Here is a 13,403-nt window from a genome sequence, read left to right as displayed (position 1 = left end):
CTTTAAAAAACAAAACAAAAAACACTTGTAGCTGAATAACTATGGAAAGAATTGTGCTCAAATGAAATGCCTGTATGGATGATTCAAAAAAGACACTCATAAGTCCAGGCAAGTTAAAAATGAATCATTTTAAACATTTGACTTTATTTGAGTAGATTCAACCTAACAGTGATCCTAAATTGATCTACTAATGGAATGTGTGTGTATTTTCTTAATTAAAGCAACATAAAGTTTTGTTTCTTATTTTAACTGCAAAGATGTGTTGGTTTTTATTATCTTATAAATAACAAGACATAGTTTGTTATTTCAAGTACAAATAAAAGCCACAGTAGTTCAGTTGGTAGAGCGTTTGTCCACTGACCCACAGGTTGGCGGCACAATTCCAGCTCCCACAGATGAATACTGTTGTTGTGTCCTTGAGCAAGACACTTAACCCACTCCAGTGTCTGTGGGGAAGGGGGGGGTCATGTGAAATCTTTAAGGTCCTCTCGTATACAGCTGAGACATTTGTCCCAGTGAAGGACACGAGGACACTGGGCAAACTGCTCTCCAGAGGGACAGATAATACTCCCTACAACTGTACAGCAATTCACCCTTATTTAACAAATAACTGATTGATTGATTGCATTTATATAGCGCCTTTCAAGATCCCCAAAGCGCTTTACAGTTCATTATTCAGTCACTCCACACTCAGTGGTGGTAAACTACTATTGTAGCCACAGCTGCCCTGGGGCAGACTGACAGAAGCGAGGCTGCCAATCTGCACCATCGGCCCCTCCGACCACCACCATCACTCATGCTCACACCACTTTCATACTAGGCAATGTGGGTGAAATGTCTTGCCTAAGGACACAACAACAGTTTTTTGTTTTTGTTTTTTTTTGCCACTGGCGCCCCACTGTGGCACCTGGAATTCCTAATGGTCTCCCATCCAAGTACTTTCCAGGCCCAGCCCTGCTGAGCTTCTGAGATCTGACGGGATCAGGCTTTGACAAGTTGGTATGGCCACATACTGGCTTGTAAAAAACACACCGGCAATACTCCCTACAACTGTACAACTCACACTTATGTAATGGATAATACTCCCTACAACTGTACAACTCACACTTATGTAATGGATAATACTCCCTACAACTGTACAACTCACACTTATGTAATGGATAATACTCCCTACAACTGTACAACTCACACTTATGTAATGGATAATACTCCCTACAACTGTACAACTCACACTTATGTAATGGATAATACTCCCTACAACTGTACAACTCACACTTATGTAATGGATAATACTCCCTACAACTGTACAACTCACACTTATGTAATGGATAATACTCCCTACAACTGTACAACAGCTCACCCTTATGGAACAGATAATACTCCCTACTGTACAGCAGCTCACATACAAATAGACTGTCTTTGTTGGTTTATTACATTTGCACTGGTCAGAATCGTCTCACTTTTGACAGACAGAGGTTGTGCTGCCGTGAGCCCAGAGCAGAGGGTGATAACTCTTCAACTCTCTGTGAGGTCCAAGTCCGTCCCAACAACAGTCTGCATTTAGGTCAGTCTGGTCATTTGGTTTTCTCAGCTCAGAAATGTAACACCTTTACTTAAACATGTGAGTACAGGTCAGGATGATCCAACTCTGAACATGTGAAAGAAACTGCACACATGGAAATGACAAACCCAAACGTACCTGTCATATATTTATATTTCTCCCTGCTATTTACTACGAGCTGTTCAGGTTCACTTGGTGTTTTTATTGTAGTTTTCACATGTTATCTGTACATATGTTTATGTAACCATTTCTTCTGTTTTGTTGACTTGTATGTGCAGCACTTTGGTCAGCTGAAGTTGTTTTAAACGTGCTATAGAAACAGTGTTGGGAAGGTTACTTTTAAAATGTATTCCCTTACAGATTACAGATTACATACCCCAAAATGTAGTTTGTAACGTAATCCATTAAATTACTTAAAGTGAGTAATGTAAACTGAATACTTTGGATTATTTGATTTGCTGTAGAGAAGCAAAGATGAGGAAATTTTCACATGAGAAGTTTTGTCTGCTAAAAAACAATGAAAAGCCCAGACTTTACTTAACCAAATTAAAAATATTATTGATAGAAGACGAGGACACACTGTCCTCACAGCATAGTTTAGTCCTGTTAAATCCTGGTTTAGACCTGGTTTAATCCTGGTTTAGACCTGGTTAATCCTGGTTTAGACCTAGTTTAGACCTGGTTTTAGTCCTGGTTTAGACATGTTTTTAGTCCTGCTTTAGTCCTGGTTTAGACCTATTTTAGACCTAGTTTAGACCTGGTTTAGACCTGGTTTAGACCAGGTTTAGAACTGGTTTGGACCTGGGTTTAGACCTGGTTTTAGACTTGGTTTAGACCAAGTTTAGAACTGGTTTTAGACCTGGTTTAGTATCCGGCAATGAGTGAAATTATCGAAAAGGAAAAAAAAGGAAAAAAAAAGGGAATAGCCCAAAATCTGAAAACAGGAAAATACCGCCGTGTAATCCACTTATTTCAACCAAGTAACTGTAATCTAATTACCACTCACTGAAACAGTAACTGTAACCGAATACAGTTACTCATAATTTGTACTCTGATTACATAACTCTGGTACATGTAATCTGTTACTCCCCAACAATGTATAGAAATAAACTTGAATTGAACTGAAGTGAATATAACCTTCCTGTGAGAGAAAGGATTAGACAAAGAATAGTGTGGCTTTTCACACTATTTAGAGTGTGAAAAAAACAACACCCAATACTAACATTTTCACCACAAGATATTTTTATGACTTTTGTTTGTACATACAGTGCATTGATATAATTATGCCTTTTTGATTAGTATCTGATTTTCCATGTGTTTGTCTTTATTTCCTGATGGTTTTGGCTCGTTTCTTTTTCCTGCAGAGTGAGTGACGTCTTGAAGCATCTCTCCAGACTCCTCCACAGCTCCAGAGCAGAGGGTCAAGAGCAGCTCATGCAGAACGCACCGCCAAGCCTGTTACACACACCACCATCTTAGATCCCGGGGACTGACTCACCGCTGGTGCGCCGCTCGAACACAACTCCTCCAGTCACTGTAAAGAGCCTAGGAACGGTCCCATTACTCATTTTACTAAAGCACACGTAAAGCTGCATTGTGTCACTTTTTCACCTGCTTGTTTCTATGGATACGTTATCACTCTGCCTGGAATGTTCCACAGTGTGACTTTAAACAGCTCTACTTTACATTTATTTAATTACAGATGGTTTTAGAGCTCAAAAATATCAAGAAAAACAGACATCATGAGTGTAAGTGGGGTCGCCTCTCCACATGACCTGTAACTTGGCTTAAAGGTTTAATGCCATACTGTGAAACATTCCAGACAAAGCAATAATAATATCTACATAGAGAAAAGTGTTTAAAGGACACTCCATCAGAAAGGATTATTATATTTTTCCAAATTTGGCCAGTTTGTAGGTTTAAATTTTTACTTCCTGGTCAATCATGTAAATCATGCTGGGGAATTCCATCACTGTTACCTAGCAACCATTTTGTAACTCCAAATAAACTCAAATTTACACAGAAATTATGATTTGACAAATAAGAATATAAGAGGTGCCATAATTTAGTTGAAATCATGTTTAAAGAATCTGAAAAAATTTGTTTCTTGTGTTAGAATAAAGTTTGATTCTTTTTTTCTCTGGTGTGTGCTCCTGAAGCCTCCCTCAGCTTCACTCCTTCACTCTGTGGTTTTCTTTAAGACAACACTGAATATGACACGCTTGATTGACAGCTGGAAAATGGAGGATCGAGGAGAGGAATCGAGAAGAAGGAAGCGAGGAAAGAGAAATGAGACTTGTCTGATAATTAGGTTAAGAGATAAGATTAAGTTAGGAAGTGCTCAAGTCACCTTCTTGTTTTCATGGCGATAGATGTTTTTATTTATTTATTATTATTATTTTGAAGAAGAACTTTGGACTTTTCCTTTCATTTTATTATTATTTCATTTAGAAGATTGAGAGTGAGAACATCATTTCAATTTTTCCTGTGTTGATATGGAAATTTGACAATAATTGAATTATTTGATCATTTATTTTGAACACTTAAAAGTACATACAACAGGTTTCTGCAGAAATAAATACATTAGAAGTCATACTGCGGAACATTCTTGCAAAATTCTTGCAACACCTGTAGGTCTCCATGGAGACCTACAGGTGTTGATCTGTTCTAATGTCGTTTCCTCATCACAAACAGATCTGCAGTTGTGTTTTGTTTCATTCACATGTTTAACACACAAACCCTGCACATTTAGGCTGAGTTTTCTTAAACAGAAAAAAGAAACACTCTGTTCCACCTTGTGATGTCATGTGGTAATACAACATGTGCTCTACTGTGTTTTTAAACTCCACACACTTTCACTAGAATAATTTGGATCATTTTAGCTCTGGAATTTCGACTAAAACTTGACTAAACTAAAAGTAAAAGGAGCTGTTCACTTGAAAACGACCACATCATGACATCACAAGGTGGAACAAAGCATTTGGAGCTTTGGAGATGAAGACAGACTCATAATAAAAACGTATGAATGAAACAAAACACAACCAGGTGTGTTTTTGAGGAGGGAACAACATTTGAACATGACTTAAAGCTCACAGGAGTCACTTTTGTGTCATGTTGGACCTTTAAACGTGTCCCGCACTTAACACTGCACAAGCCACTCACAAATAAAGGACAGATAAAACTATTTACAAAAAATAACCTGTACTCTTTCGTTTTTCTTTCTTTTTATTTTTCCAAGGACGTGAAAAGACGCGTGTGGAGCTTTGGGATCTTGATGGTCAAATGAAAAGAGACGCGTGGACAAAAAGCGCCCTTGGTTTAGAAGTTTGCGTTACGACGTGCTTCAGACGTAAGGATGTGACATAAGAACGCGCCCGTCATGCACTTGTGTGTATTTACCGAGCGCGTGGAGAGCAGTCCGTGACATTTGTGACGAGGGGTCGAGAGGTGTCCCACGCAGCGCGAGGACACACGCACCAGCCGCTACACAATGGTGCCACCTCCTGGACAAAGAGGGAACTCATCAAGGCCAACGCACAAGCAGACATACAGTAGGCCGAGAATGCAAAGGAGAAGAAGGTTGAGTTGGATAATTCTCGAAAATATCTAGATAAGAAATCTAAATTCTTTCAAACAACAATAATAAAATTCAAATGTTACATACTAATAACAGCAGCACAATTCAAATCAAACAAAAATATAAAAACACTAACAAAAATGATTAGGCGTTTCACTTTACTGGTTGTATGCCTTTTTTAGAACTAGACTACTATCAGAAGAATATTCCTGTTTGAATTGTAAATCACCATGGTAACGCTGGTTAATTTTGTCACTATAAAAAAAAATGTATGAAATAAAAGGCCCATAAGAATGTGCAGCAGTAGGGAGCATTATCACCAGCATTTCTTGTAATGTCTTAATCTGTTTGTGCTTTTGTTTGTGCTTTTCACACGTGAGTTTTGTTTGTTTGAAACACTTTAAACCATAAAAGTTGAATATGAAAAGTTTGTGGAGCTGATTCCAAAGAATGAGAAGAAGAAACATTTTGGATCTGAAGTTTGGAGATTCAATCTTCCATCTGAAATTCTACACAGCAAAAACTGGAGGGTTTAAATTTCAAGGTAAACTATTTCAGAGTTGTTTTTAACACAGTTAACAAGTGTTATTTTATTTGGGGATTCAAACTGGAATTATTTACCAGATTTGATACGGTTGAAGTTAAACTTCCCTTAGTCTTAATTTGGCTCCTCCCACTCCCCAGTCCTGAGTTAAGTCCTAGTTTGGTTCTAGTTTGGTCCTCAGTCTGTTCTAAGTCTTTAAATCAAGACCTGGTTTATAGTTTAAATATATATCGTCTGTACTGTGACTTTAACACAATTTGAGGTGTTAAATGTGTTTTTTGGACTGAAACACTGGTGTTACACACAGCCTCTGTTACAGCTTTTAAATCATTTACACACCCACACACTTTCACTGTTGAATTCCACAGCTGCACTGTGTAACCTTTTGATTGGAGGTCTGTCACCTGCTTGGAGATGTCACTGCTCCACCTGAAATGTTCCACAGTGCAGCTTTAAACAGCTCTACTTTACATTGGTTAAATTTGTGGTGGTTTTATGTGTCAAAAATACCTAGAAAAACAGACATTGTCTCTGAGAGTGGGGTTGCCTCTCCACAGATCAGACCTGGACCTTGGTCTGGTTTGGACCAGATCATGACTAAGCCAGAAATGACTTCAGACCATATCAGGACTAAACCAGGACTAAACCAAAACTAAACCAAACGTAAACCAAGACTGATTTAGGACCATACTGGGACTAAACCAGAATTAAACCAAACCAAACCAGGACTAAACCAAAACCAATTTATCAGGACTAAACCAGGACTAAATCTGGTTTGGTCTCCATGACGATAGAAAGGTACTGTGAAACATTCCAGACAAAGCAATGAAGAAAAACATTTACAGGAGCCTCCATTAGAAAAGTTACACAATGCATCTTTACTAATAACACAAAAGTACAATGCATAAACCCATTATAGTCTATGCAGTCTATATACTTTTACAGGGTCAGAGCAGTCGGCCGCGAGTATCGGGGTTGCACAATGTTTTTCAAAACAAATGCTATTTTGTATGCATGCTTTCAGGGCCCTTCACCCCACTTGTGTCCGCGAGCTAAGATGCTTTACCAAACCACTTCTCTCCGGCTAATTTTTGCTACGTGAACATCGGACGGAGAAAATCATTATCTGTAGCATCCACCCGCATATGCATCTCCTCTCCTCGTCTTTGTACTCGAGTCTGAGCCGGATCCATTACCAAATAATGTATGTGGCTCTCATGTAATGCACCACCCCTCTCCCAGTATCAGATCACCGCAAATATACAGCACACAAGTGCACAAGTTTACAATGACAACGCAAATGTAAAGAGTATAAAGACTAAACCAGAACTAAACCAGGACTAAAACAGGACTAAAACAGGACTGAACCAGGACTAGACCAGGACTAAACCAGAATTAAAACAGGACTAAACCAGGACTGAACCAGGATTAAAACAGCATTAAAACAAGACTTAACCAAGACTCAACCAGGACTAAAACAGGGCTAAAACAGGACTCAACTAGGACTGAACCAGGACTCAACCAGGACTAAAACAAGGACGAAACCAGGACGAAACTAGGACTCAACCAGGACTGAACCAAGACAAAACCAGGACTAAATCAGAACTAAAAGAGGACTAAACCAGGACTAAAACAAGGACTAAACCAGGACTAAACCAGGACTGAACCAGGTCTAAACCAGAGTTAAAACAGGACTAAACCAGCGCAGGACTAAACCAAGACTAAAACAGGACTAAACCAGGTCCTAGTACATTTTGTTTCTCTCCTGTTACCTCTCTCCCCACTCTTACCTCATTATGTGCCTAATTTGGGACTGCTGGGTGTGACTCCTGCTCCTGACCTGGTCCTGCTCCTGACCTGCACCTGTCTCTCCTTTCATCACCTCCAGGATAAAGCCTGATCTCTCCACACCATCTCTGTCAGATCGTCATTTAACCTGCACGGTGAACATTTGCTCCGGCCTTTTTTTCTAAATCTTTTACCAAGTGTATTTTTATATTTTTACTCACCTGCTCTGATTGTTTGTGCTCCAGCTCCTCCACCTGCCCACTTGCTCCTGCTCCTGCTCCAGCCCCAACCCCAGCCATTTCGACCTCGCCTTTCACACCTTCCTGCTGCTGCTGGACCCGCCTCCAGTCCCTGAAAATATTCTTCATTGCTGTAAATAAATCATCGTTAAACCCTCTCTGGATTTTGTCTTATTTTGGGTCCTCTCCTTGTAGAGTTTTGACTAAGACAGAGTTAAACTAGGACTAAAACAGGACAAAACCAGGACTGTCTTGGACCATATCAGTACTAAATCAGAACTAGGCCAGGATTAAACCAAGACTCATTTAAGACCATATCAGGACTAAACCAGGACTGATTTTGGACTATTTCAAAACTAAACCAGGACTGATTTAAGACCATATCATAGCAGGATTAAACCAGTACTAGTCTGTGTAGTCCAGATTAGAATTATTCACAGACTGAACCAGTGGACGATGACCTCACTGATGGATTTGTGTGAATCGGTTCTTTTGCTTCAGCCTGATAGTAAACATTTTTATATTTACAGTCTGTTTGATTGAAGCCCACAGTGAAATATAAACCCTGAATATTGTACTAATACTAATACTTCTTTGTGTTGACGAGTGATTGTGTGTAATTAGAGCGGCTCGTGGAGCTTCACCTTCAAAGCCTCGTGTGACTGTTCCACGCTTTGTTCTGATCAAAGCTCGACTCTGTTTTCAGGTTTTCAGGTCAGAATCATGGGACAGAAACGCTTTTATTCATGTACAGTCCTTCAGAGAACTTCACTTTGCCTCTTTTAAATGGAAAAGAGCAAATTTGAAGTAAAAAAAAGTCATGTCATGTAAAACGTGTCATTTTATGGGGATATATATGTATAATAAATACTGTATTTCTATAGGAACAACTGAACATAAGACCAGGATGTTCTCCATGTGATCTTGATATGATCCCAAGTCAGTCTCAGTTTAGTTCTGTTTTTGTCCTCATATATTCCTAAATTAGTCCTGGTTTAGTCTTGGTTTAGTCCTGGTTTAGTCTTGGTTTAGTCTTGGTTTAGTCTGTTTAGTCTTGGTTTAGTCCTGGTTTAGTCTTGGTTTAGTCCTGGTTTCGTCCTGGTTTAATCTTGGTTTAGTCCTGGTTTAGTCTTGGTTTAGTCTTGGTTTAGTCTTGGTTTAGTCCTGGTTTAGTCCTGGTTTAGTCTTGGTTTAGTCCTGTTTTAGTCTTGGTTTAGTCCTGGTTTAGTCTTTGTTTAGTCTTGGTTTAGTCCTGGTTTAGTCTTGGTTTAGTCCTGGTATAGTCTTGGTTTAGTCTTGGTTTAGTCCTGTTATAGTCCTGGTTTAGTCCTGGTTTAGTCTTGGTTTAGTCCTGGTTTAGTCTTGGTTTAGTCTTGGTTTAGTCTTGGTTTAGTCCTGTTATAGTCCTGGTTTAGTCCTGGTTTAGTCTTGGTTTAGTCCTGATTTCGTCCTGGTTTAGCCTTGGTTTAGTCCTGTTTTAGTCTTGGTTTAGTCCTGGTTTAGTCTTGGTTTAGTCTTGGTTTAGTGCTGGTTTAGTCTTGGTTTAGTCCTGATTTCGTCCTGGTTTAGCCTTGGTTTAGTCCTGGTTTAGTCTTGGTTTAGTCTTGGTTTAGTCCTGGTTTAGTCTTGGTTTAGTCCTGGTTTAGTCTTGGTTTAGTCTTGGTTTAGTCCTGGTTTAGTCTTGGTTTAGTCCTGGTTTAGTCTTGGTTTAGTCCTGGTTTAGTCCTGGTTTAGTCTTGGTTTAGTCCTGGTTTCGTCCTGGTTTAGTCTTGATTTAGTCCTGGTTTAGTCCTGGTTTAATCTTGGTTTAGTCCTGGTTTAGTCTTGGTTTAATCTTGGTTTAGTCCTGGTTTAGTCCTGGTTTAGTCCTGGTTTAGTCCTGGTTTAGTCTTGGTTTAGTCCTGTTATAGTCCTGGTTTAGCCTTGGTTTAGTCCTGGTTTAGTTCTGGTTTAGTTCTAGTTTAGTCCCCCCTCTCTCTCTCGTACCCCCCTCCTCTCCCACCTGCCCCACCCCCCCTCCTGGACATTCCTGGGGGCCACCTCTGGTCAGTTCATGGGTGGGCTTCTGCACCACCATGTCTTCATAATTGACTGGGCGTTCAGAGCCGAGAGCAGGAATTTAGGAGGAGGGGGTCAGGAGAGAGGGAGGAGGAGGGGAGGAGGAGGAGGAGGAGGAGAGGCGGGAGGGGGGTCAGGAGAGAGGGAGGAGGAGGGGGAGGAGGAGGAGGAGGAGAGGCGGAGAGGGGGTCAGGAGAGAGGGAGGAGGAGGACGAGGAAGAGGAGGAGGAGGGGAGGAGGAGGGAGGGGTCAGGAGAGAGGGAGGAGGAGGAGGAGGGAGAGGAGGAGATGGGAGAGGAGAAGTGATGAGTGGAAGGAGGAGATAAACAGAAGAGGAGAGTGAAGGACAGGGAGGGGAGGGGAGGAGAAGTAGAGCTTGGGAGAAGAGGAGGGGGAGCGAGAGACAGAGGATGAGAAGAAGGGAGGGGGGGAGTGATGGAACAGAGGAGGAAGGTGACAGGAAAGAGGAGAAGAAGAAGCAATAGGAGAGAGTGAGAGGAATGAGACGGAAAAGAGAGAGAGAGAGAGAAGTGAGAGGAGGAGAGGGGGAAGAAAGAGGGATGAGTGAGAGGAGGAGAGGGGTCCTGGATGAACGAGTGGTCCTCCTCCCATCACAATAATCACGCTCAGAGATTCAGATTTATTTCTGTTTGTTTCAAATGCTACAGAGGGAGGTTAAAGCTGCACTGTGTAACTTTGCAGCTGAGGGTCCATCACCTGCTTGACATTAAACAGCTCGACTTTACATTGATTCAATCACAGGTGGTTTAATGGCTCAAAAATAATTAGAAAAACAGACATTCTGACTGTGAGCTTTGGTAGATGTTGGTAGATGTTTGTAGATGTTTGTAGATGTTTGTAGATGTTGGTGGATTTTGGTAGATGTTGGTAGATGTTGGTGGATGTTGGTAGATGTTGGTAGATGTTGGTGGATGTTGGTGGATGTTTGTAGATGTTTGTAGATGTTGGTGGATGTTTGTAGATGTTTGTAGATGTTGGTAGATGTTGGTGGTTGGTAGATGTTGGTGATGTTGGTAGATGTTGGTGGATGTTGGTAGATGTTGGTAGATGTTGGTAGATGTTGGTAGATGTTGGATGTTGGTAGATGTTGGTAGATGTGATGTTGGTGGATGTTTGTAGATGTTGGTGGATGTTGGTAGATGTTTGTAGATGTTGGTATGGAGATGTTGGTGGATGTTGGTGGATGTTGGTAGATGTTGGTAGATGTTTGTAGATGTTGGTAGATGTTGGTAGATGTTGGTGGATGTTTCTTGATGTTGGTGGATGTTTGTAGATGTTGGTGGATGTTGGTGGATGTTTGTAGATGTTGGTAGATGTTTGTAGATGTTTGTAGATGTTGGTAGATGTTGGTGGATGTTGGTGGATGTTGGTAGATGTTGGTAGATGTTGGTGGATGTTGGTAGATGTTGGTAGATGTTGGTGAATGTTGGTGGATGTTTGTAGATGTTTGTACGTTTGTTGATGTTGGTAGATGTTTGTAGATGTTTGTACGTTTGTTGATGTTGGTAGATGTTTGTAGATGTTTGTAGATGTTGGTAGATGTTGGTAGATGTTGGTGGATGTTTGTAGATGTTGGTGGATGTTGGTGGATGTTAGTAGATGTTGGTAGATGTTGGTGGATGTTGGTGGATGTTTGTAGATGTTGGTAGATGTTGGTGGATGTTTGTAGATGTTTGTAGATGTTGGTGGATGTTTGTAGATGTTTGTAGATGTTGGTAGATGTTTGTAGATGTTGGTAGATGTTGGTGGATGTTTCTTGATGTTGGTGGATGTTGGTGGATGTAGGTGGATGTTTCTTGATTTTGGTGATGTTTGGTAGATGGTTGTGTAGAGATGTTGGTGGATGTTTGTGTTTGTAGATGTTGTGGATGTTGGTGATGTTGTAGATGTTGTGGATGTGGATGTGTTGTAGATGTTTGTAGATGTTTGGTGGATGTCGGTAGATGTTTGTAGATGTTTGTAGATGTCTGGTGGATGTTGGTGTAGATGTTGGTGGATGTTTGTAGATGTTGGTGGATTTGGTGGATGTTGGTGATGTTGGTAGATGTTGGTGGTTTGTAGATGTTGGTAGATGTTTGTAGATGTGTTGTAGATGTTTGTAGATTTTGTAGATGTTGGTGTGGTGGATGTGGATGTTGGTAGATGTTGTTGTAGATGTTGTTTGTAGATGTGTAGATGTTGTGGATGTTGGATGTTGTAGATGTTGTAGATGTTTGTAGATGTGTTGTAGATGGTTTGGTAGATGTTGTAGATGTTTGTAGATGTTTGGTAGATGTTGTTTGTATGTTGGAGATGTTTGTTGTGTAGATGTTTGTAGATGTTGGTTTTGTAGATGTGGTGATGTTGTAGATGTTGGTGGATGTTTGGTTTGGATGTTGTGGATTTGTAGATGTTGGTAGATGTTTGGTGGATGTAGTAGATGTTGGTAGATGTTGGGGTTGGTGATGTTGATGTGGATGTTGGTAGATGTTGTGTAGATGTTGATGTGGTAGATGTTGGTAGATGTTTGTAGATGTTGGTAGATGTTGGATGTTGGATTTGGTGGATAGTTTTTGGTAATGTTGGTGATGTTGTAGATGTTTGTAGATGTTGGTAGATGTTGTAGATGTTGTAGATGTTGTGGATGTTGGTGATGTTGTGGGTGGATGTTTGTAGATGTTGTAGATGGTAGATGTTGTGGATGTTTGTAGATTTGGTTGTAGATGTTTGTATGTTGGGTAGATGTTGGTAGAGATGTTGGATGTTGTAGATGTTGGTAGATGTTGTAGTGGTAGATGTTGGTAGATGTGGATGGTAGATGTGGTGGATGTTGTGATGTTTGGATGTTTGTAGATGTTTGTAGATGTTGTGTTGTAGATGTTTGTAGATGTTTGTAGAGATGTTGGTGTTTGGATGTTTGGTAGATGTTGGTAGATGTTGTTGTTGTGGATGTTGTGGATGTTGTAGATGTTTGTAGATGTTGATGTAGATGTTAGATGTGTAGAGTGATGTTTGTAGATGTTTGGTAGATGTTGGTGGATGATGTTGGTAGATGTTGGTAGATGTTGGTAGATGTTGGTGGATGGTGGATGTTGGTAGATGTTGGTATGTTGGTAGATGTTTGTGAGATGTTGTTTGTAGATGTTTAGATGTGATGTTGGTGGATGTTTGATGTTGGTGGATGTTTGGTAGATGTTGGTAGATGTTGGTAGATGTTTGTAGATGTTGGTGGATGTTGTAGATGTGGTTGGATGTGTGATTTTGGTGATGTTGGTGATGTTTGGTGATGTTGGTGATGTGTAGATGTTGGTGGATGTTGGTGGTGGTAGATTTGTAGATGTTGGTGGATGTTGTAGATGTTGTAGATGTTTTGATGTGGTGATGTTTAGATGCGGTGATGTTGGTAGATGTTTGTAGATGTTTGTAGATGTTTGTGGATGTTGTGATTTTTGTTGATGTTGTAGATGTTGGTAAGATGTTTGTGGATGTTTGGTAAGATGTTGTGGATGTGTAGATGTGGTGGTAGATGTTGTGGTGGATGTTTGTAGATGTTGTGGATGTTTGTAGAGTGTGTGTTGTAGATGTTGTAGGTGGATGTTGGATGTTTGTAGATGTTGTAGATGTTGGTTTGATGTT

General features: G+C 40.3%; 1 pseudogene; it reads right to left on the bottom strand.

The window, feature by feature from the left end:
- Window positions 1-895: 895 nt before the first annotated feature.
- Window positions 896-1,013, bottom strand: LOC129411469 (5S ribosomal RNA; annotated as a pseudogene).
- Window positions 1,014-13,403: the final 12,390 nt, after the last annotated feature.

The sequence above is a fragment of the Boleophthalmus pectinirostris genome, unplaced genomic scaffold (genome assembly GCF_026225935.1).
Source record: "Boleophthalmus pectinirostris isolate CB_2022bp ecotype Guang Dong unplaced genomic scaffold, ASM2622593v1 HiC_scaffold_10, whole genome shotgun sequence".
Taxonomy (NCBI): Eukaryota; Metazoa; Chordata; class Actinopteri; order Gobiiformes; family Gobiidae; genus Boleophthalmus; species Boleophthalmus pectinirostris.
The sequence above is the reverse complement of the archived record's forward strand: the minus strand, read 5'-3'. Positions and strand labels throughout refer to the sequence as shown.